Here is a 25,733-nt window from a genome sequence, read left to right as displayed (position 1 = left end):
AAAAGAGATTGGAAAAAGGGAGAGCTCTATTATGTAGTGAGGAAACAAATGTTCAAAATGGTGTCTGACCACGTAACTCATGAGACAGACCACGTGCCTATTCAGCATCCAGCTCCAGTAGAAGGTAATTTAATTGGAAAACAGAAGTTAGTAATGTACCTTGGTGGCTACTAGCTGCATTTAGCAAAGTATTAAAAGGTTGAAATGGCCTCAACTTATAATTGCCTTATTTGCAAGCAGAAAGGAAAGTTAATAGAAAAATTGCAAATATTTGAGGCCATAGTAGATTAGCATCTAGACCCCAAATAAATAAGAATAAATTTTAAAATATTTTGAATATTGAAATCCTTTTTGACTAAGTTTTCAGAAAAGCTATGTCTAAGGCTATCAGCTTCAAGGTCACTTGTTGAACCTTTTGAATAGGAATATAATGGAGATAATGTAACATTTAAACAAGAAAAACTGGGGCATTCCCACTGTGGTATAGCAAGTTAAGGTTCCTGTGTTGTTTCTGCAGTGGCTCAGGTCGGTCTTGAGTCTTGGGTTCAATCCCTGGCCAAGTGCAATGAGTTAAGGATCCAGAGTTGCTGCAGCTATGGCATAGGTTGCAGTTGCAGCTTAGCTTCAGTCCCTGGCCTGGGAATTTCTATATGCCACAGTTGCAGCCAAAAAAACCCCCAAAACAAACAAACAAAAAAACAAAACAAAACAAAACAAAAAGCTGAGAACTATGAAAACTACCTGTAACTGATGGAAAATAAATATTCCACTTTTGAGGGAATGTTATTGTCAAAGAAGCTGCAATTCTAAACTAAAAAATAAAAACTTTGAAAATAAAACTATTCTGATCCTAAAATATTACCAATAGGAGGTTGGTAACAAAAATGACAGTCTCCAAGGAGGCATCTTTCTCAACACTCACGTTTATCTTTTATCGTGGCCCTTGATACATTGTCAAATGTTGATGAATAAGTCAAATTCTTCCAGCTGATGGAGCCAGGACAAGGAGCTCACTGTGCAAAGGTGGATCACAGAAAGTAGATCCAGGTCTAGTCAAGGCATTGCCACCATTCCAAAGGTGGGGCTGTGGGCTATGCCCTTGACAGCTGTGACCTATGCCCTTGACAGCTGTGACCTATGCCCTTGACAGCTGTATTTCTCCCGTGTGTTTCTTTTGTGAATTAAGAGTTGCCACTGTGGATACATTGCACCTTCTCTAGTATGTATTTGTTTCTCAGGGACAGATTTTAGATAAATTATCTTTTTAATTTACAGATCTCTGTAGCTCAAAGAGCAACATAGAGATTTGAGCCAGTGGCTAAATGGGGGTTGGGAGAGGAGCGTGCCTGTGATCTGTCTTAGGGCAAAAATATTAAACAGACGCTTGGTGAACAGAAGGACAGAATATGAAAGAGAATGGCTGGAAGTTTTCATGTAATTTTTGGACATTCAACTATATCTAATTTTTTCATTCTTTTTTTTTTTCAAATGTCCTTATGACTAAATTCTGGCAAATGAATTATGAGTAGGAAGTCTATATATTCCACTATTAGTTTTAAAACACCTTCTCCCACACATGCAAACACACACTCACAAAATAAAGTAAAATAGTAAAATAAAAAAAACAATTTCCATGTAATCAGTCATCTCTCTATTTTTTCCTGGTAACTTGAGTGGTGTTAACACTCAGAGTCACCTTGGAAACTAGGTGAAGGTGGCAGCTCATTGTCAGCTTGGGTTTCTGAATGGATAGGCATAAGAAAAACTGCCTCCTCCACCAGCACATATTAAATAGGACTTTACCAGAGTAAGAGAATTTTTATTATGATAATTCACTGAGATTTGAGGATTTATCTATGTCAGCAAATAATATCATTCTAATTAACAGGGTAACTTTCAATTAAATCCCCAATTTCACATGTTACTTTGATAGAATAACTCAATACCAATGTATAATCCCCCAATGCCATTTAGCATCTTTCTAGAGAAGATTTTACTTTCATGCATCTCAGACCTCTTTATACTTAAAATGCACATACATCTCTCAACTAAAAATCCAGCCTTTCCTGCTGGTCTGACCTGGGGATCACACTTCTCTAGCCTGTCCTCCTAGCTGCCTACATCAATGAACTTACCCTAGGGCAAATTTCCTATAACTGCTTTTGGAGTCTAAAAGAAGAATTTCTGTGTTTCCTGCTTTGAAAATGATAACCCTAATTAATTCATTTCATTTTCTCATGTTCATTGTGAATTGCCAAAGATGTGGCTAAAGACAATGTATTTATCTAAATAAACTATATTAACATTTTCCAAAAGTTATTACGTAGAATATTATATCTGATATGCACAAAAAATCCCATGTCAGAGGGAAGGGCTCTGCTATTGGGCTCATTTTACTAATAAGTAAAAGCCTAGGAGTTTTTGAGTTATAGGTCATCTAGCTGGTGTCTGACTGACTCTGGTCTTTAGTTTCCTAGTTCAGGGCACTTTTAATCTCAGCAAAGTGCCATCATATGTAACCTACCCCAGCAAATCACTGCCAGATTCTCTTCTTTTCTTTTTTCTTTTTAATTTATTCCTGAGATCAGAGAAAATACACTTTGTGTACTCTTTAGCACCCATCATATTTTGTCAAACATCACAGACCCCAATTTAAAATAGAGTTGATTTAGGAGTTCCTATTGTGGCTCAGCGTATTAAGAACCCAACTGGTATCCATGAGGATGTGGGTTCAATCCTGGTCATACTGAGAGGGTAAAGGGTCCGGCATTGAGCAAGCTGTGGCATGGTTCACAGATGTGGCTTGCAACTGGTGTTACTATGGCTGTGGCATAGTCCAGCAGCTGAAGCTCCAATTCAACCCCCTAGCCTGGGAACTTCCATATGCCTCAGGTGCAGCCTTAGAAATTAAAACAAAATAATAAACTAAAAATTAAAAATAGAGTTGATTAGGAGTTGCCTGGTGGCTCAGTGTGTTCAGGATCCGGTGTTGTCATTGCTGTGGCACAGGTTTGCTCACTAGCCTGGCACTTCTTTATGTCTCAGAAGTGGCAAAAAAAAAAAAAAAAAAAAAAGAAAAAAAAAGAAAAAAGCTGACAGGATAATTGTTTCCAAGCTTCATCTGTTATTCATTCTTTCACTTTCTATGAAGAGTTACTCTGACCTTTCAGAGTATTCATAGCTCTCTCTTCTCTTGGGAATTTATTTCCACATTCGATGCTTATTAAAAATGAAAATTTATATCATTTTATCCTACTCGTTATTATTTTTTTTAAATCTCTCTTTTTTTTTTAAGATCATTTTATTTATTTATTTATTTATTTATTGACTTTTTGCCTTTTCTAGGGCCACTTCCCGTGGCATATGGAGGTTCCCAGGCTAGGGGTCGAATCAGAGCTGTAGCTGCCAACCTACGCCAGAGCCACAGCAACGCGGGATCCAAGCCATGTCTGCAACCTACACCACAGCTCATGGCAACGCCGGATCGTTAACCCACTGAGCAAGGGCAGGGATCGAACCCACAACCTCATGGTTCCTAGTCGGATTCGTTAACCACTGCACCACGACGGGAACTCCCCTACGGGAACTCCCCTACTCGTTATTATGACCAAGTACTTGGAAATAGTATTAAAGAAGAGGAAGTTACACTTCAATATCATCTATGTAATTCCATCTCTGTAACCTTTGAAGAAAACTTACGTGAATAATGTGGGAATTTTTCCTACACCTGATGACAATGCAAATATATACATAAAAGTGAGCAGGCTAATATCAGCCCTTGTTACTATTTTGGAAAGACACTGTACATTCTTATAAGACAACTTGTTACTTCTTTTAGTTTATTAATGATAATTATTTGTTATTGATCATATCTTATGAAAACTTAAGCATATCTTGTCTGTGTATCACATGTCTGGGCTTATGAATTTAGGGGGAGGGTGACCCTGCCACCTCACAGGATTGGTTGTCACGTTGAATGAGAAACACATGGGAAAAGGATATTCCAAAGAATACAATTACCTCGTGTATTATTGTTGTTCAGTAGTTTTCAAAGCAGTGTTTTAATTAAATTCTCAGAATCTTAAAAGGAAAAAGAGAAAACAATAAAATAATGTAATTAGAAGATTGGGTTAGGGGAGCCACCCTGGAGGAGAGTGGATTAGGACACTCCTCTGCTTGCTGCCACCAGACATCATTTGAACCACTCCTACCTGAAGCTAGCAATGCCTCTGTAATTTGGTCCTGCCTTCAGCTCTAGGCCAAATGGTACCTGAGCTGCTCTGTTTTAAGGGATGTGAGGTCTTATGAGGAGCTCAGGCAAGTGGGGCCACATTATTCTTTCCAGGGAAGCCAGAACAGAGAAGCTTTCTGCCCATCTGAAATAAGTGGTTCCAGAGGAACCTTGTAACCCCAGGGAAAGTCATTTAAAAGACTCTCTATGCAGGATCAGCAAAGTATTCTCAGGCAGAAGAAATGCTGCCCTCTGGGACGTTGACCCATTCCTTTCTCTTCACTCACTCCTGACCCCTGTGCCTGAGAGGAAGCTGCTGTCTGCACATTCCCCTTGCTCATTTCTTGAGTCTTATAAACCAGAGTCATCTGGAATTGTCTCCTTTACCTCTCCGGCAGCCCTGTGATTTGTGTTTTATCCACCCATTTCAGATCAGGAAATTGAGTTTGAAATCTTAGCTGCTTTCAAGAACAAATAATAGCAAAGCTGCTAAAGGGAGGAGGGAAATTTGAATAGAGCTCTGTGTGACCACCCATTACGCTTTGTTCTTCACTGCAGGCCTTTCCCTGACATCTCTTAAAACAATTTTCAGAGAAGGAAACTGAAACTTGGAAGGATGTGTTGACTTCTCCCCATTGTGGTGGTCTGTACCTGGCTTACCAGGTAGGTTGTGGACGTTTCTCTTCAGTGTCTAAACCCAATGCTCTTTCCATGATACCACTCTCTTTACTTTAAATTGTCATTTTAACAAGAGAAGAAGTGTAAGTATGTGAAGTGATGGAAGTTAACTAAAAGTATTGTGGTAATCATTTTGCGATATATACATAAATCATTGTGTTGTAAACCTTGAATTAATATATGTCAGGTATCTTGCAATAAAACTGGAAACAAATTTTAAATAAAAAATGTGATTGTCATTTTACATCAGGTAAACCTGAGAATTGGTAACATTCCCAGTGATGTTTAGCTTCGTTATTATTATAAACACTGGAAATTCTGGCTCTAAACCTTAGTTTAGTTAAAATATATGACTTTAAAAATACTCTGAGTTCAATGACTAGGATTTTTGATTTGACATTTAAAAAATCTGAGGTGTTATCCATATAATTTTGCATGCAAAACATAGGAAACCTCTTAAATTTGATCCTTTTAAGTTTGTTTTTAAGTCAAAGAGCCAGTTAGTGGAGGTATATATAATAGAGTACTCTTGTCATATTTTTCTAATGATTTTTCATGTCAGCAAACCATGTATTCCTTCTTTGTGCTGTTAAAACAGTAGCATGAAAACATTTCTAGCTTTATCTTATGGCAGAGTGCCATAGCATGGGCTTATTCCTGAGTAGCCATATGGTAATGGTACTGCCATCTGCTTATCCTGATATTCCTTTTCCTGGCAAACCTTGGACCCATACGGGTTCTGTGTGTCTCTTTGCGTACATCACTAGGAGAGGCAAAATCAGTCCCTACACTTTTCCCTGAAAATAACTTTTCATAATCACTCATAGCATGAAGATAATTTTCTATTTACCTTCTTCCTCCTGTAGTTTTTACACACGTGCCTTCTAATAGCAGCAGATACAGTTTGATTTTGGGAATATGTGAAAGCTGTCAGAACAAGCTGTCAGGCTTGAGGCATCATAATCACCTCCAAGGACTGATGGCCTGTGCTTTGTGGACTTGAAACTTCATCACTCAGGAGATGAAATGATCCATCCTTTTACATGTTGACAGGATACCAATTTAGTGTCAATTTGGAGAGTCACATATTCAGACAATAAGGAAACATGCAATCTGTGAACGGGCTTCATAATTCCAGTGACAAGCATTTTCAATAATGACTAAAATATTTGGTAAGAGCTATTGAGAATAATTTAAGCAACTACGTTACTTACTTGGCTGACACATTCTTATGCTTTAGTGAAAATATGGAAAATGGTCCATTTGCCATTCTTTAATGTTTGTCTTCAAACTAAATAATTATATTTAAATTATTAAAATATTTAAACGCATGTTTGCCTGTCTTTTTTAAAGCTTTAGTGAATTTCAATTGATTTTTAAATCTGTTTTGGGGTACCTGTACTTTTTTAAAAACTTAGAAAGACCTCTTTGATATGAAATAGTAAATATGATAAAAATCACTACCATGTTGGGAATAATTAAATGAATGACTATAACTCATTCAGGAAACTCAGCATTTACATGATGAAAGAACTGACCCATGGGCTTGCTCTGTGGAGATCTATATTAGACCAAGTTAATGTTTTAGCAAATGTAATTATGAGTGACATAGTTTTCACAAAAGACATTTTTCATGAATACAAAGCCCATCCATCTTTGGCCTTCTGCAACTGTCCCCAAGGCCTGGTATAAGTTGTCACTCTACTTGAGGAGTTAACATGTTCCTTGACAAGAGACTCTAGCAAGGCTTCTACCTCTTGTGTTGGCTACTGCCACCCCAACTTCAGTAGTTTCACAAAAGTGAACAACCATAAAATGGGCAACTTTCTAAAATAGACTCTATGTTTGAAAGAACAATAATTTGAAGTTTCCAAAAGCAGTAAGATTTACATATTTTAAAGTATAGCTTAATCTGAAAAAAGACCCTTTTAAAGATAGTGGGTGGTGATGGAAATCAGAAGTTACAAGAACAAAGGCCAACATTTGCATTTTATGTTTTTCCAAGGAAGTGAAATCTCTGTCTTCAAATTTTAAAAGAGTAGAAATGCGTAGAGCATTTTCAAACAACTAAAAATAGTTTATCCTGTTTAGCTTCACTCAAAACAACTATGGAATTTACCTACTAAATGTATGTTACTATTTTATTTGACTTTATGCTGGACTTTTCTAAATTGAGGCTTCCTACATGCTACCAGGTGAGAAAACTGGATTGGTAATGCTGTGTTACAGAAAGGACTAGGGTAACATGAGAGGTGTGTCTCTACCACTTTCACTAAGAAATTTTGATGTTTAGGTTTTATTGATGGATGGATTCTAAATTTCTATTAAAAATTTACTAAAACTATTTCAATATAAATGAGTTTCATAATAACCTATTTTTAATGAATTTTTTGAAAAAAAAATGAATACATGTTACTTGATAAATACAGGTTAGAATATAGGTAACATGATAGCAGACTGGAGATAATTAAGTAGCAGACACAGAAGATCATTTCAGCTGCCACAATCTCAGGTGCCATGAAACTTGACCCCAGGTTAGGGTGCAACAAAATCCAGAGTTCCCATTAGTCCATGGTTTTACTAGCTGCATACATGTGCACACGGTTTCCTGTGGTCCTCCTGTACCTCCAGTGAGGGATTCTTTATGAACTAGGCTAATGGGACAGAATGCAGAGACACATGTCTGTGGCTCAGCAAATAATAAGCTCAGAAGGTATTTTAACTTGAGTCCTAAGGGTTTGGCCACCAGGAGCCTAAAGTCCTAAAGGCCACAGCTTTAGGTCCTCACCTTGTCTCTGTGCTACTGAGGCTCTGATGCCTGGGTCTCCTCCATGAGAAAAGAGGGTGCAAAGGAACTGCAGCTCCATCCCCATCAGTCCTTTCACCTAACAGACTCTGTGCCAGTTTGTTCCATAGTGATGCAAAGTAAAAGCATCCTTGAATCTCAGTGAAATGAGATTCTGGCTCATCCTTGAACATTGATTAGCTCTTTGTGTTCTGGCTTGGCTCAATGACCCAAGAGGATTTAAAGTATCATGGTTCCTTCCTGAGGAAAGTGGCTGAAGTGGTTTTATACACACAATCACCATGCTTTTGTCAACCTAGTCACAATGAATGGATCCCTTGGTTTAAGGAAAGTAGATTTAGGCATAGAAATGATACAGTAACTTTTCTCAGAAGGAATCATGACCAGCAGGCATTTTAGGAGGTTTATAGCTGCCATATAAACTTAGGCTGCCTAAAAAAGGTGGTTTTCCATATCACAATTTAATATCAAAATCTCTCTTTTCTCAAATAAAAAAAGTCCCTAGTTTTCTCAGTACATTCAAATGGAGGGCCATTCTTAAGAAACTATGGAATAAAAAGCCTGATTAAAAATCAACTATAAAGGAATTTCTGTCATGGGTCAGCAGAAACAAATCTGACTAGCATCCACTGAGGATGCAGGTTCTATCCCTGGTTTCACTCAGTGGGTTACGGATCTGGTGCTGTTGTGAGCTCCAGTGTAGGTCACAGACGTGGCTCAGATCCTGCGTGGCTGTGGCTGTGGCTGTGGTGTAGGCCAGTGGCTACAGCTCCCATTTGATCCCTAGCCTGGGAACCTGCATATCTTGCAGGTGTAGCCCAAAAAGATAAAAACAAACCAAAAAGATATAAAACATTATATATAATAGTATATAATATATAATTATATAATCATATTCCTTATTTAAAAAACCTTACATTAAAAATACATAAAGAACTCCCCAAATTTATCAATTTATTCTTTTATGGGTCATGCTTTGATATAATGTTTTTAATATATTGAGATAAAAAAGACTATGTTATATAATGTTGTATATAATGTTTTATATATTACTGAGAGAAGTCAAGAAAGATTATATACTATATATTATATTTATATACTATATAATGTTATATATATATATATATATATATATATCAATTCCAGAATATTTAAACTCATCTATAGTGACAGAAGTGGATCAGTGATTGCCTGGATGGTAAAATGGCAAAAGGCATATGGGATATGGAGAAACTTGGAGAGAACTGGATATGTTCACTGTCTTGATTGTGGTACTGATTTTTACTGTATATTTATGACAAAACTTATCTGCCTGTAAGTAAGTGTGTGTACTACATGGTATGTTAGTTATATCTCAGTAAAGCTGAAAAAAGCATGAGTATGGCCTAGAAAGATAAGTGAATATTCATCTGCTAAGCGCTTATATCAAATTGAATAAAGCATGATTTTTTATTATGGTTGTGGCTTGAATAGCTTTTGAATGGTTCTGTGAACTAATTTTTAAGGGAAGTAATCTGGTCTCAGTGATCATCATCAAAGGATTCAAAGGGTAATGAGACATGTGGATGAGTCCTTTTGTACTTTCTTTCCAGTGATCTGGTGCCCAAAGGCCAGCTTTTTTCCCTTTCCTTGTTAACTGCAGAGACAGCTCCGACCATATCTGGTAAGAGTCATAGTTACGATGTTTGTTACTGAATCTCCTTATTTTCCCCCAGGTGACTTATTATTACACTGAATTACTGTTAAATTCTGTTTCTGCAGCTCACACTCCAGCTAGAATGCAGATTGTTTATTTTCCACAAGACTAAGCTTGGAATAACTCCTGGTCATAGTGTTCTGACAGTCTATTTAGGGAAAGAAAAAAAAGGTAGAGAAAAGAATCTGTGAGTACGGGAAAGCCAGAAAGAATGGCAATGAAAACTATAATTAATTTTCTTTAATTTAGAAAAGGAAATAGAGACAATATGATCAAAATGTGCTTAGTTCCAGGATAATTTGGCTTTAAAAAGATTATCACTTCTTTAACATCAAATGTGGTTGCCTTGGGCTTATAAATGGAAGAAACTGTGGACAGTATAGGCATATAAATCCCAGCCCCATCGCTTACTAGTTGAGAGACTTCAAGCAAGGCGTTTCACCGTGAGTAGCAGATTCCTAACCTAATCTATTTGTTCAAAAAATAGGGCAAAAAAAAAAATTGATTCTTTTCTTCTACCAGAATTAAAGCTATCCATTGTTTACTCACTGGGAAATGACTTTAAAAAAAATTACAAGCCATTTAAAAGCAATAATTAAAAGTAGAAGTGTACTATTTAGGAGTAAGACAAAGTATTGGTTAAGGCTTAAAACGCAATTTAGAGTAATTATGAGTATACAACTTCACTGACAATTGCCAGGTGTAAGGAAAAAAGTGCCTCTAGGTGTTACTATGATAAGCACCAATCCTATCCTTCCCAATAAAACAAGGATTACAGAAGTATTACTTTTTCTGCACACTTTCTCTGTGCTCTTTTATCCAGTATACCTTTTCAGGACACTAATATGTCTACCCCAGTCAGATAACATCTTAAAACCTCACTACTGTCCTCCTATTCTTTCCTGAAGCTATTTTTCACAAAAAAAACCAGCTTCTCTCAGGGTTGGGTTCAACATCCTGTAGGTATGATATCAAATACATTAAAGATAAATTTATACATATACAATCCATCCATGCAAATATATTGTTTTTTTAATTGTGGTTAAAAAAAAACACATAAAATTTACCACCTTAACCTTTTTTAAGTGTTCAGTTCAATAGCGTAAAGTAAATTTGCATTGTTTCACAATAATTCTTTAGAACATTTGTTGCAAAACTGAAACTATATCCATTAAATAACTTCTCATATCTGCCTTCCCCAAGCCCCTTGTGATCATCATTCTACTTTCTGTTTCTATGAATTTGACTACTTTATTAATGGAATCATGTGGTATTGATGTTTTGTCCCTGGCATATCTTATTCAACATAACATTCTTAAGGTAGTATGTGACAGAATCTCCTTCTCTACTAATAGCTGAATAATATTGTATTGTATGCATACACCACATTCTCGTGCATCTCTTTATCTGTCTATGGATATTTTGGGTTGTTTCCTGCTCTTGGCTTTTGTGAATAATGCTTGAATGAATGTGAATATGCCAATATCTCTTCAAGATCCTGCTTTCAATTATTTTTAATATGACACAGAAATTAGGTTGTTGGAAAATAGAGTAATTCTGTTTTTAACTTTTTGAGAAACCACCATATTGCTTTTCCATAGCAGCTGCACCATTTTACATTCCCACTAATACTGCATAACAGCTGTATTTTCTCTGCATCCATGTCAAAACTTGCTATTGTCTGGTTTTCATGTTTGTTTGTTTTGTCTTTTTGCCTTTTCTAGGGCTGCTCCCATGGCATATGGAGGTTCCCAGGCTAGGGGTCTAATTGGAGCTGCAGCCACCGACCTACACCAGAGCCACAGCAATGCAGGATCCTAGCCATTTCTGTGGCCTAAACCACAGATCTCGTCAATGCCAGATCCTTAACCCACTGAGCGAGGCCAGGGATCGAACCCACAACCCCATGGTTCCTAGTTGGATGTGTTAACCACTACACCATGATAGGAACTCCTGTTTTTTGTTTTTATATAGTGACCACCCTAGCCCTTATAGTATGAGGTGATACTGTGTGTGGTTTTGATCTGTATTTTTGAATGATGGGTTATCTTGAGTTTCATTTAATATGCTTGTTAGCTTTTTGTTTACCTTTTTGGAAAAATGCCTATTCAAGTCCTTTGCTTATTTTTTAATTGGGTTGTTTTCTCTTTGTTGAGTTGTGTGAGTTCTATGTTTATAGATAATAATTCTTTATCAGATATAAGATTTGCAAATACATTCCTCCATTGTGTAGATTGCTTTTCATTCTCTTGATTTTCTTTGATGCGCATATGTTTTTGAGATTTTTAGAGTCCTATTTGTGTATTTTTGCTATTGTTGCCTGCTATTTTCATGTCATGGCCAAGAAATCATTATCAACTGAACAGTCATGGAGTTTTACCCTATGTTTTTTTCTTTTATGAGTTTTATAGTTTTAGGTTTTTAATCCATTTTAGTTTGTTTTTGAATGTGGTATAAAGTAAGGGTCCAATTTATGCTTTTGAATGGGGATATCCAGTTTTCCAGACATCATTTATTAAAGAGACTGTCCTTCCCCCATTTTGTGGTGGGTGTTGACACCTTTGTCAAAGATCATTTGACCGTATATGTAGGGTTTATTTCTAGGCTCTCTATTATTTTCCATTACTCTATAAGTCTTTCTTTATTACACAATAACACTGTTTTAATTACTTAGTGTGGGCTGTCTGGAATTCTGAAGAGGGCCTGCTGAGTTGACCTAAACCTGAAGATTTCCTAGGGAGTGGAGAAAGTTATTTCTGAAACAGAGCAAAGGGACAGAACTCCTAAAGGGGTCTTCAAGGTGGGCACAGAGCCACAATCTACCTAAGAGACAGAGGGTGATTTGGGAAACAGCACGACTGCCTGGGTTCTTCGAGGGGCCCCCTGGGCAGACACAGAGCTGTGATTTGCCTGGGGGCAGTGAAAAGTATCTTGGAAGAAGCACAAGGAATCCTGGAAATCTGCAAGAGTCTTCCTAGGTGGGTTGAGAGCTGTGACAAGGCCATTGCACTGTTAAAGCTGTTACAAAAGCAATACAACAGGTCCTGGGATTCACAAAAGGCCTAGCAGGCCAGGGAAGAGCCAGTCTATACAGGAGACAGGGAAAAAGAACTTGGAAACAGCACAAAGGACCCTGGGAGTTGAAAGAGGCCAGGTGGACAGGTGGAAAATTCTGAAAGGCCTAGTGAAGGGATAAAGTGAAACTGGAAAGAACTGCACATAGCTGAGGAGACTAGTGGATTGGCAAAGTGATCTCAGGAAAGACACAAGCTCCATGATCCCAGCAAACATTCAGCCAGAGGACCATGGAAGCAGAGTATGTGGCACAGCTAGCCAAAGGAGCTGAGAGGGGCTCACTGGTGCGTGTTTCTATAGCTCAGCAGCTATAGGGAGCACTTTTATCACCAGCCTGGTAGGAGGAGGGCCCACCTGTCAGAACAGTGCAGGCCTTTAAGCTAAGGAGAAAGCCTTTTAGCAACAGTTAGGGAGCAGCCCCTGCCCCTGGGGCTACAGAGAATACCCCCTAGATTGGACAAACAAAGGGAATGACCACAGAGAGGTCCCTAATTCCCCAGGTACAGAGAGCAAGCCCTAGAACCTCCCTGTCAAAAAGGAGGGACTGCAGGATCAACTGCTCACATTGCCAATCACAGGAAACTGTCCTGAGAACTCCCTGGAAGCAAGAGGAATCACAGGAGCCAGTCCTGACACCCCCCATCCCCCTCCAAGAAAGCAATCCTGTGAACTGTGAACCACTACCAACATTCATAGGGACCCCATCCATAATAGCCACCCAGATTCAGGGGAGGTAGCGTAATACCCATGCTCCCATCACATGTTCTAGGTACACGTGAGACATTAACACTTCTGAGAACCTAAAGACAAGGCCACAACCATGGCATCTACAAACCTGTCATTGTGGCTTTATAATATGTTTTGAAATCAAGAAGTAGGAGGCCTCCAATTTTGTTCTTCCTTTTAAAGATTGTTTTGGCTATTCAGGCCCCCTTGAAATTTCATGAGAATTTTGGGATTTTCTTTCTATATCTGAGAAAAATGTCATTGGGATTTTGATAGGTTTATATTGAATCATGATATTGCTTTGACTACTGTAAGATATTTTAATAATGCTAAGTCTTCCAATCTGCGAACATGCAATACTTTACCATTTATTTTTTTCTTTAATTTCTCTTAGCATTGTTTTACAATTTTAGGTATACAAGTCTTTCATCTTCTTGCTTATATTTATTCCAGAGTATTTTATTCATTTTGATGTCATTGTAAAGTTTGCAGCTGTAAAGTTCCATCTTAGTACTGCCTTTGCTGTGTCACATAAATTTAGTGTGTTATATTTTCATTTTTCTTTGTTTTTGTGTGTGTTCTAATTAACCACGTTTCTTCTTTGATCATTGACTATTTAAGAGTATATTTTTTAATTTCAACAATGTGATTTTTTCCAATTTCCCTTCTGGTATAGATTTCTAGTTTCTTTTCATTGTGCTTGGAAAAGATAGTTTGTGAGCTTTCAGACTTCTCAAATTTGTTAAGAATTTTGTGTGGCCTATCATGTGATCTATCCTGGAGATTGTTTTGTGTATGCTAGGGAAGAACAGATATTCTCTTACTCTTTGGCACAGTATTCTGTACATGTGTATTACTGATTTATAGTGTTGTTGATCTATAGTGTCGTTCAAGTCCTCTGTGTGATTATTGGTCTTCTGTCTTATTATTCTATTTATTATTGAAATTGGGGTACTGAAGTAGTCTACTATTATTACGTTGCTGTCTATTTCTTCCTTCAGATTTGTCAGTGTGTGTTTAATATATTGTAGAGTCCTAATATTAGATACGTATATATTTATATTTGTCATATATTCTGAATAACCAATTCAATATTGAAGGAGAACAAAGTTGGAGGACCAACTGATTTCTCACCGAAAAGCTACAGTGATCAAGACAATGTGGGGTATAATGAATAGACAGATAAATCAAAGATATAAATAGAGAGCCCAGAAACAGACCCATGTAAACGTAGGTAACTGATCCTTGCAAAGAAACAAAGACAACAAAATAGAGTAAAGTAGTATTTGTAACAAATGTTGCTGGAATAACTGAACAGCCATATGTCAAAAAATGAATCTGGAGTCAGACTTTATATGCTTTGGAAAAATTAACTCAAAGTGGATTATAGACCTAAATGTAAAGTGCAAAACTAAAAACTCCTAGAAAATAACATATAAAGAAACGTAAATTACCTTGAATATGGTGATGAGATTTTAGATGCAAAACCAAAGTTATGATTTATGAAAGAAAATTGACAAACTTGACTTTATTAAAATTAAAAATTTCTGCTCTGTAAAAGGCAATCTCAAGTGAACGAGAAGATTAGCCATAAACTGGGAGAAAAAAATTCATGAAAGAATCACCTGCTAAAGGAATATTACCTAAAGTGTACAAAGAATATTTAAAACTCAAAAATAAAATAAGCAACCCAGTTAAAAATGGGCCAAAGTCTTTAACAGACACCAAGGTGGATATACACATGGTAAAGAAAAACATGAAAAGATGTTCCATTGGATTATGTCATTGGAGAAATGCACATCGAAATAATGGTAAGATACCAGTGCACACCTATTAGAATGGTCAACATTGACGAGAGCAAATGCTGATGGGGAAAGGAGTTGGGAGAGGAAAATAGGCAGAACATGGAGGATTTTTAGGGCAGTGAAAATACTCTGTATGAAATCATAATGATGCATATGTGTCATTATACATTTTTCCAAATCCATAGAATGTACAAAACCAAGAGTGAAACCTTAATGTAAACTATGGACTCGGTGATAATGAAGTATCAATGTAGATTAAATATTATAACAAATGTATGCAAACTTGGTGATAATGGGAGGGGGTGCTATACATTTATAGGGGTAACAGTTGAACAGAAAAACCTCTGTACCTCCCCTTATATACTGCTGTAAACCTAAAACTGATTTTTAATTGTTTAAAAAAAGAAAACAATTCCTACTGTATCTACTGTATCTACTGACTGCTTTTTTTCAATATATATATATATATTTTATTTTCCAGCTGTACAGCACGGGGATCAAGTTATCCTTACATGAATACATTACAATTACATTTTTCTTCCCCCACCATTTGTTCTGTTGCAACATGAGTATCTAGACATAGTTCTCAATGCTACTCAGCAGGATCTCCTTGTAAATCTATTCTAAGTTGTGTCTGATAAGCCCAAGCCCCCAATCCCTCCCACTCCCTCCCCCTCCCATCAGGCAGCCACAAGTCTCTTCTCCAAGTCCATGATTTTCTTTTCTGAGGAGATGTTCATTTGTGCTGGATATTAGATTCCAGTTATAAGTGATATCATATGGTATTTGTCTTTGTCTTTCTGGCTCATTTCACTCAGGATGAGATTCTCTAATTCCATCCATGTTGCTGCAAATGGCATTATGTCATTCTTTTTTTATGGCTGAGTAGTATTCCATTGTGTATATATACCACATCTTCCGAATCCAATCATCTGTCGATGGACATTTGGGTTGTTTCCATGTCCTCGCTATTGTGAATAGAGCTGCAATGAACATGCGGGAGCATGCGTCTCTTTTAAGTAGAGTTTTGTCTGGATAGATGCCCAAGAGTGGGATTGTGGGGTCATATGGAAGTTCTATGGATAGATTTCTAAGGTATCTCCAGACTGTTCTCCATAGTGGCTGTACCAGTTTACATTCCCACCAGCAGTGCAGGAGGGTTCCCTTTTCTCCACAGCCCCTCCAGCACTTGTTATTTGTCGATTTATTAATGATGGCCATTCTGACTGGGGTGAGGTAGTATCTCATGGTAGTTTTGATTTGCATTTCTCTTATAATCAGTGATGTTGAGCATTTTTTCATGTATTTGCTGGCCATCTGTATATCTTCTTTGGAGAAATGTCTATTCAGGTCTTTTGCCCATTTATCCATTGATTGATTGGCTTTTTTTGCTGTTGGGTTGTATAAGTTGTTTATATATTCTAGAGATTAAGCCCTTGTCCGTTGCATCATTTGAAACTGTTTTCTCCCATTGTGAAAGTTGTCTTTTTGTTTTCTTTTTGGTTTCCTTTGCTGTGCAAAAGCTTTTCAGTTTGATGAGGTCCCATGGGTTTATTTTTGCTCTAATTTCTATTGCTTTGGGAGACTGACCTGAGAAAATAATACTCAATGGGGAAAAACTGAAAGCCTTCTCACTCAAATCTGGAACAAGACAGGGAAGCCCACTCTCACCACTGCTCTTCAACATAGTTTTGGAAGTCCTAGCCACAGCAATTAGACAAACAAATAAAAGGCATCCATATAGGAAGAGAAGAGATAAAACTGTCACTGTATGCAGATGACATGATACTATACATAGAAAACCCTAAAGACTCAACCCAAAAACTCCTTGAACTGATTAATAAATTCGGCAAAGTAGCAGGATATAAAATTAACATTCAGAAGTCAGTTGCATTTCTGTATACCAGCAATGAAATATTAGAAAAGGAATACAAAAATACGATACCTTTTAAAATTGCACCTCACAAAATCAAATACCTCGGAATACACCTGACCAAGGAGGTAAAGGACCTATATGCCGAGAACTATAAAACTTTAATCAAGGAAATCAAAGAAGATGTAAAGAAACGGAAAGATATTCCATGTTCCTGGATTGGAAAAATCAATATTGTAAAAATGGCCATACTACCCAAAGCAATCTACAGATTCAATGCAATCCCTATCAGATTACCCATGACGTTTTTCACAGAACTAGAACAAACAATCCAAACATTTATATGGAACAACAAAAGACCCAGAATTTCCAAAGCAATCCTGAGAAAAAAAAACCAAGCAGGAGGCATAATTCTCCCAGACTTCAAGAAATACTACAAAGCCAAAACAGTGTGGTACTGGTGTCAAAACAGACAGACCAATGGAACAGAATAGAGAAACCAGAAATAAACCCTGACACCTATGGTCAATTAATCTTTGACAAGGGAGGCAAGAACATCAAATGGGAAAAAGAACGTTTATTCAGCAAGCACTGCTGGGAAACCTGGACAGCTGCATGCAAAGCAATGAAACTAGAACACACCCTCACACCATGCACAAACATAAACTCCAAATGGCTGAAAGACTTAAATATACGACAGGACACCATCAAACTCCTAGAAGAAAACATAGGCAAAACACTCTCTGACATCAACATCATGAATACTGACTGCTTTTGAAGAGGAAGGACCTTTACCAATCATCTCAGACAAAGATTCTGGGGATCTCTCAAATCTTTCGTGAGGATATGCTGTCTTTGGGCTTCTTTGTAATTACTCAGTTAAAAAGGGTTTGCCTATTTTCTCTCTGAAGTCCATAACCTTCTCCTTCTGGAAGGTGCTACAGTCTCTCCTGTGCTTTACCATGTGCTAGTACTTGCCTTTATTCTCACCAGCCTCAACCTGACATTCAAACTGCACCTCCAGAGCAGATGGAAACCAGTCTCTGGGGCAGCTCTGCCGCAAAATCCCAAATTATAGTTGCATAGTCATTTCTTCTCTTTCCCTCCTAAGGAAAAAACAGTGAGATGTGAGTTTTCTACTGATCACACCATGTGGTGCTGGGGATGGGGAGTGGCTCCAGTGGGTAAGATGCCATAAATTTTCCTAGCCACTTTGCTGAACCTCTCCTTTCTTTGCACTCACCTAAGAGTGCTGCAACCTCTTTAGTGCATTCTGGAGTTCTCTCAAGGATAATGGAGTCTGGATATTATCATTAAATTGGTGATTCCATGGAGGAATAGGTGCCTGGAGCTTCCTTCTTATTCTGCTAACTAGCTGACTTCACTCAAAAGTGTTTTAAGTATAATTATTTTATTCATACATCCCACTTTTTTTGGTATTCTTTTCCGTAAAACGTGCTGAGCCTTTTGACATTTAGAATGCTGTAAGAAACCAGAGCTCACTCTGCATATTCTAGCATAAAAGGATTTAACCCAGGAATTAGGTGATTATAAACCACCCTTTTTAAAAAGTTTTAAAACCACCTTTCTGAATGATCTGGAATCAGATGGCCACAGCTAGATAACTGAGTTCTAATGATATCTTCATAGCAGAGGTTACATATATTTTTCCACCTCTACTAACACTGAAATTGCTTTCCTATATCCCCAAAAAACTGATGATTCAGCACTGCAGTACTGAAACTGGCTGGATTTTAATCTCCCATGGCCCTCCCTCCCCCCAAAAAAATATTTCCACTGACTTGTACTTCCCAATGTCCTTGAGTGTTTTCAGCTGAAATAATTTACTCACTCACGGAATCTTAGCTACAAGAGACTCCTGAAATTTTCATGTGTACCATTCCACCTTCACCATTCACAAATGGACACCAAATGAAGTGAAAATAGAGATTGATTACCAATTAGCCACAAGTATCACAGCTCACCCTTTAGTGTACTCAGTATTGAAATACATCCTTCCACTCATAAAGATAAAAATAATGAAAAATTCCTCTTATGTACAAAATTTCACCCTCTACCCCAAAGTAATATTTGATGACTAATAGCTATTTTCTTTCTCTCTAGATGTTTGTTTCTCCTCCAATTCAGTCATAATCCAATCTTGAATTACATCTCAAGTAATAATAGCTGACTAGCAAAAATGTTAGCTTAAAGTAGCAGAGACTGGTTAGTGTTCTGCTTATACCTCAGGTATAGAAAACGGTAAAGAAAGTTGCTCCAAATTAATGACAAAAAAGCTGAGTAAACTTAAAGGAAAAACAAAAAAAATCAACTTTTTTTGAACTTATCAGAAAGTTGAAGTTACAGGACAAGCAAATAGCATTAAGGATATAGGGCAAGGCAACTCAAAATGATGGGATAAGGACACCAGCTTACCTGTGCCAGGGGATATGCAGTGAAGTTGAAAGCTTATCAGCTGCTAAGAAGAATTCATTGAACCTTTTTAGCATATTGCTGAAAGCTGAGTGTGGGCTAGTGGGCAGTTCAAAATCCCTGGCAGCCACAGAGATAGGTGGAGTTTTCTTCACAGATGTCCATTGGATTTCATGATAATAAGATGTATAAAGATACAGAAAAGATAAATTGAGCACATTGTTTATTTAGTCACCCAACAGGTAATTGTTACAGGCACTGTTGTAAATGGTGATGATTCAGTAGGTCATAAAATAGATACAGCCTTACCTTTCTTAACTTACACAATAAAAATGAACAGATGATAACATTAAAAACAAAGACAGCTTTAAATTGATGCTGTTCTTCCTGAGATGATGAGAAAGCTATTGAAATAAAGTATGGAAATTTAAAACATAAATTGAATGTTAAGCAAAGATATAATTAATTTCTTACATTTTATGAATTAACCAAAATTAAAGTGTGATTTATAACATTTATAAAATTTCATAAAAAACATGCATTGTATGTATATAAAATTTCATATAATGTAGTTTTATATTAAATAGTTATATTACTCCTTTTTAAATGTAATATTAAGGCTTATTTAGGTAGATACATGACCCAAGATACATTATTTTCTTTCTTTTTCTTGATTACATATACATATATACATGCATGCGAGCACATACACACACATATTCATTGCAATCCCTTTCTCTTTTCCTTTGCTCCATATGTTAATTACATTTTTTGATCACACCTGCCAGTGTGTGGAAGTACCCAGGCCAGAGATTGAACTCACAACACTGGATCCTTAACCACCAGGTTACCAGGGAACTCCCTACTAATTACATTTTTATTATTAAAGAGCATTAGCAACATTTATATCATTTTATGGAAACTGTTTCCTGAAATGTAGACTTAATAATTAATCATTCATTTCCTTTCTAAGAACAATCCATTTGTTCTTTGTGCCAAATATATGATTAAGAAATGTTTACTATAAATAAAATAGTTTTAGGAGGTCAATTGTTTGATGAGTGGTAGAGAGACTAATTCTGCAAATCTGTTCCATAATAGACATTCCAAAGCTGACAGGCCTGAAGCATGAAAAGCCTGATCCATAAATACAAATAGAAAACAGGTAGACCTATGAAATTTAATTACACTCTATTTTACCTTTTGAATGGAGTTACAAAGAAAACAACACAAAGTGTTGTTATAGTTATTTATTTGACTTGAAATATTTTGACTAGCATTGGTCATCTTTGGGTAATCATTTTATCAAGGGTTCTATATATGAAAATGAGAAATGAAGATAATTTAATGAGTTAAATATACAATTAACCTCAGAAGCTTTACCTAATCTTTCAAATCAGCTCCTAAATATATTCAAAAACATTTTACTTTCACTATTTTATATTTAGTATATCCTTCCATTTGGAGATCAAAATTTCACATTTAGGCCTGTAATCTTCAGATGTTCCAGATCTGTATTTGATATTACTGTTAAAAATGAATGATATGAATTCAGAAGTGGCTTAAAATATCGAAATGTGTAAAACCCCACTTGAGTTTAGTTATATGATGTATAGCTTTTCTGGGAATGGGGATGTTGTATTAAAAGGAAAAGAAATCCAATTATATTAGTTATAAAGATAAAAGTATAAATGAAAAAGTTTTCAGAGTATTTCATATGTAATCTCCATGACCACAAACCATAGTAGGTTTTGTTTCTCATTGCATCAACAGTTTATGAAATTTGCTCAATAATTATTTTGTAATGAAATGTTAATGAAGAAAAAATATAAATATTTATAGCCATGTCAAAATTTTTTCTGCCTTACAAAATATGCCATTTCTTGCTTTGAGAGGAAAGGACAGGAAATGGGGAAAACACATCCTGAAGACCCAGTATATCTCTTTGCAAATATTTATCTCATTCAGTATTCACATCAACATTGTGTGGAAGTTGTTGCCTTGATTTTCCAAGAAAATAAAGCAAAGAGTAATGAAACAGTGCAACCAAGACTGCACAATTAGCTTGAGTATATTTTCCAGGGGCATGTGTTGGATTTTCTCTTAGAACTTAATCCAAGGCTAAATTCACAGAAACAGCAAATAGGGCATAGTCAATTTGGTGCTGCTAGCCCTTCCAGTTATCAACGACTCTCATTGAACTAAGTATACAATCACCTATTAATGAGAAAATTACCTAAAATTTTAATCATATGTATTTAATTATATGATTATATATATATATGATTATATATATGATTATATATATAATATTATTATATTATATTATTAATCTTGAAGAGTTATGTTTACTTGTAGAGTCTATGGTCTTTGTTGCAAACTGCCTAGGATACTTATGCTCTTGCCACAGTCACTCAACACAATTTCCTAAGAAATTAAAACAATGAGATATTCAGCCAAATGCCTTTGTTTAATCCTCAGCAAAGACTTCTGATGTGAAATCATTCCTATATCTATCCTAAAGAAGAGAGAAAATTTATTGTGCAAATTGAAGGTTCACATATAAACTATTCCCTCTCTCTCCCATCTGGGTCCTGATGTGATCCCTCAAAATACGTGAGAGTAAAAGAAACCTCCCAGTTAGAAGGAATAACACCTCCTCATCCTCTTCAAATTCCTTCATTCCTTTTCCAGAAAGCACCACTCTGTAGTACAGAAAAGATACATTGTTCTTCTCATGACCACCAGAACATTAGAATGTGCTGTTTTCTTGTCAGTTTTTACTCTTCCATCACATTCTTGGTAAGAGCCTGGGACACAGACTGAAAACATAGGGTCATTTTATAATCCTTATGTGGTATAGTTCAAATGATGTGTGTAATCTCCCATGAAGATTATATCTTCTTGATTATAATTAAGTCATTGAAATCAAGGCCAATTCAATGCACTGAATTCTTTCATCCAATCCTAATATGCCATGAGGTAAATGTTGTATGTGTAGATAATTTTATCATGATACTACAGATGTAAATCTGAGACTCTCCTATTTCAGTATATAATGCTGAGAATTCCACTTCATCAAAAAGTTACATTACCAGAATGAGGAAAAATACAGGTGTTCTGTTCTTAGGTAACATTTTAGGAATAACTTACGACCTAAAAGACATATCTAGGAAAATGATGTAGCAAATTACTGTATTGGCCCATTTCAAAACTAAAATAACTGCTACCCTGGCCCATTTTACATTTAGACTTGCTTGGTTTTGAGAATGTCATTCAATAAATCACTATGTTAATAATAATAACTCTCAAATACTAAGGACTTAACGCTGTATAAGATTCTGTGCATAGAACTTAAATTTAGTGTTATATTCAATCCCTAGAAAAATCAGTTTTATTATGTATTTTAACATCCATTTTATAACCAAAGAAACCAAAGAACAAAAACAAAGGCAATGTCACATAACATGCTTAATTTAACAGTTTTAATAAATGGTAGGATTAGAAATTGATTCATTTTCTTGATTAATTCTCTATTAACTCTTTTATCTGTGCTTCAGTTGAAATTATTTTCAATGTAATGATTATAGAGGTAATACCTGAATAAAATTATTTTAAACATCTAAATACTAAATTTAAGAAATATTCCATTGAAAATATTTATTTAATTATATATAACATTAGAATTTATATTAATTTTAAATATCAAAGTCCTCTGTTATAAGTGATGCTAAATATTTTTTAAATATAGATTACAAATTTATATATGAATATATTTTCATATCACACCTATTGTAACGATTTTAATTGGTAAATTCTATCATCCTACTGTATATCATTTTCTTCTTAAAAAATTACATAAGTCATTTTTTTGTGTCTATTTAATAGTATTTTTAATGATATCACTGTTCACATAATGGGCCATGATTAGACAAATATAATTTAGCTTAGATAATACAATCATTTAATAATGTCTGAATCCTAAATTTCATAAAATTGTTAGTAAACTAAAATAAATTGATGTTTCATCCATCTATATTTAATTTTTTTGAAAATTTAAATCTTTTATTATAAATATATATGAGTATACATAAGTAATACATATATGAATGTATATGACATGTATATAAATAACAGTAGTCCCCTCTTATCCACAGTTTTGTTTTTCACATTTCAGTTACTGTGACTGGAAAATATTAAGTGGATAGTTCCAGAAATAATTCATGAATTTTAAATTGCACACCCTTCTGAGTAGTTTGATGAAATCTCACAACATCAACTCTGTCCTGCCCTGGACTTGAGTTACCCCTTGATCCAGAGTGTTCAGGCTGTAGGAGCTGCCCACCTGTTAGTCACTTAGCAGCCATCTTGGTTATCAGATCCACTGTATCTCAGTACTCTGATCAAGTGACCTTTTCTGACTTAATGGTGGCCCCAAACACAAGAGGAGTGATGCTAGCAATTTGGATATGCCAAAGAGAAGCCTTGAAATGCTTTCTTTAATTGAAAAGGTGAAAATTCTTGATTTAATAAGGAAAGAAAAAAAGTTGTATGCTGAAGTTGCTGAGATCTAAGGTAAGAACAGCCTTCTCTTACTGAAATTGTGAAGAATGAAAAGCAAATTTGTGCTAGTTTTTTGTCACATGTCAAACTGAAGAACTTTACCACCACAGTGTGTGTGATAAGTGCTCAGTTAAGATTGGAAAATGCATTAAATTTGTGCAGTAAGATATTTTAAGAGACCACATTCATATAATTTTTATTACCATATACTATTATAAATTTTCTATTTTGTTATTATTTAGTGTTGTTGATCTCTTACTCTGCCTAATTTATAAATTAAAATTTTATCATATATATGTATGTACATTAAAAATGCATCATGTGTGTGTATATGGTTCAAAACTATGCAAAGTTCACACAGTTTTCGATGATCCACTGGGGGTCTTGGAATGTATCTGTCATGGATGTGTGGGCTATTGCATATTAAAAATAAAAATAAATATATAATATACAAATATAAAATGTTAATTACAAAAATATCATTACATTTATAATAGATTATAAAATTTCATAATATAATTTCATGTCAAGTTAATCTAAAGGTCCCTAGTTGTATTTTTTCTCTAAACTTAGAAATATGGAAATTAAATTTCAGATATTTAGAATGGAGATTTAAAATAACTCTATGCATAGAATTATAAATTATTCCATGTATTGCTAAGACAAAGGTCAAGAATAGTAATTTCTTTAGACAAAATAAAAGAAGTTTGGCATTATCCCATGTACTTTTCTTTTTCTTTCTGTTTTTTTTTTTTAAGCTTTTTAGGGTCATACACCTGCAACATATGGAAGTTCTCAGGCTAGGGTTCAAATCAAAACTGTATCTTCTGGCCTATACCATAGCCACAGCAGCAAAGGATCTGAGCTGCAACTATAACCTACATCACAGCTCACAGCAACCCTTGACTGAGCAAGGCCAGGGATCAAACTGGCGTCCTCATGGATATTACTTGTGTTTCTTGCCACTACACATCGATGGGAACTCCCCATGTATTTTTTTTTTTTTTTTTAATTTTAGCTGCAACTGGGCAAATGGAAGTTCCTGGGCCAGGGATCAAATCTAAGCCACAGCTTCACCCTACACCACAGCTGCAGCATTGATGGACCCTTAACCCACTGCATCGTAGCAGGAAATCTCCATGTACTTTTCTTATGAAATATGTAACTGTCTTAATAGTTATTGAAAACAATATAAATCAGAGCATTTTTAATTCTCATATCAGTGATCACAATGTAAACAAATACGAAAACTTTTAAATTGTTATTAATAAAGTTGCCTAGAAAAGACAATCTCTTACTTTACTTGATTTGTAATTGTTTTTAAGAATTACTATTCTTATTTCATTCAACTTTTTGTACTTCATCATTTGAAGAGATAATGGGTACAGAGAAATCAGAGGGAGTTACGACTAACTTTTAACAACAACAACAAAATTCATTTATAAGCTTAAGTTGATAATTTTAATATTCTCAGAATGATGTTACAAAATGTCTTTTCAAGGAGTTCAGAGGATCCAGAGATATCTTAGAAGCTCTCAGTTAAACCACCATGGAAATTTATGTATTTATTTGTTTTTATCTTTTGCCAGAATATAAACATTTATCATGACAGAAGGGAGCATATAGCACTTTTAAAATACTACTTAAAGGGGAAAACATAATTATTCCATGTGTTTATATAAAAGGGAGTTAAATGAAAATATTTTAATACTCCCAGGACAATAAAATAAAGCATGTATATCTCATCCACATCATAAAAACATCTGACTAGAATTTAGAAGTGTTACTGTTGTGTAAAAAGCTGATCATATACTGTTCAATTTATTTCTGGAATATTTTAAAATTTG

This window comes from Sus scrofa, chromosome 15 (genome assembly GCF_054392235.1).
Source record: "Sus scrofa isolate SSC_HxYL_T2T_F1_AM1 chromosome 15, Sscrofa_HxYL_maternal_Yorkshire_Landrace_v2.0, whole genome shotgun sequence".
In the NCBI taxonomy this organism is placed as follows: domain Eukaryota; kingdom Metazoa; phylum Chordata; class Mammalia; order Artiodactyla; family Suidae; genus Sus; species Sus scrofa.
The sequence above is the reverse complement of the archived record's forward strand: the minus strand, read 5'-3'. Positions refer to the sequence as shown.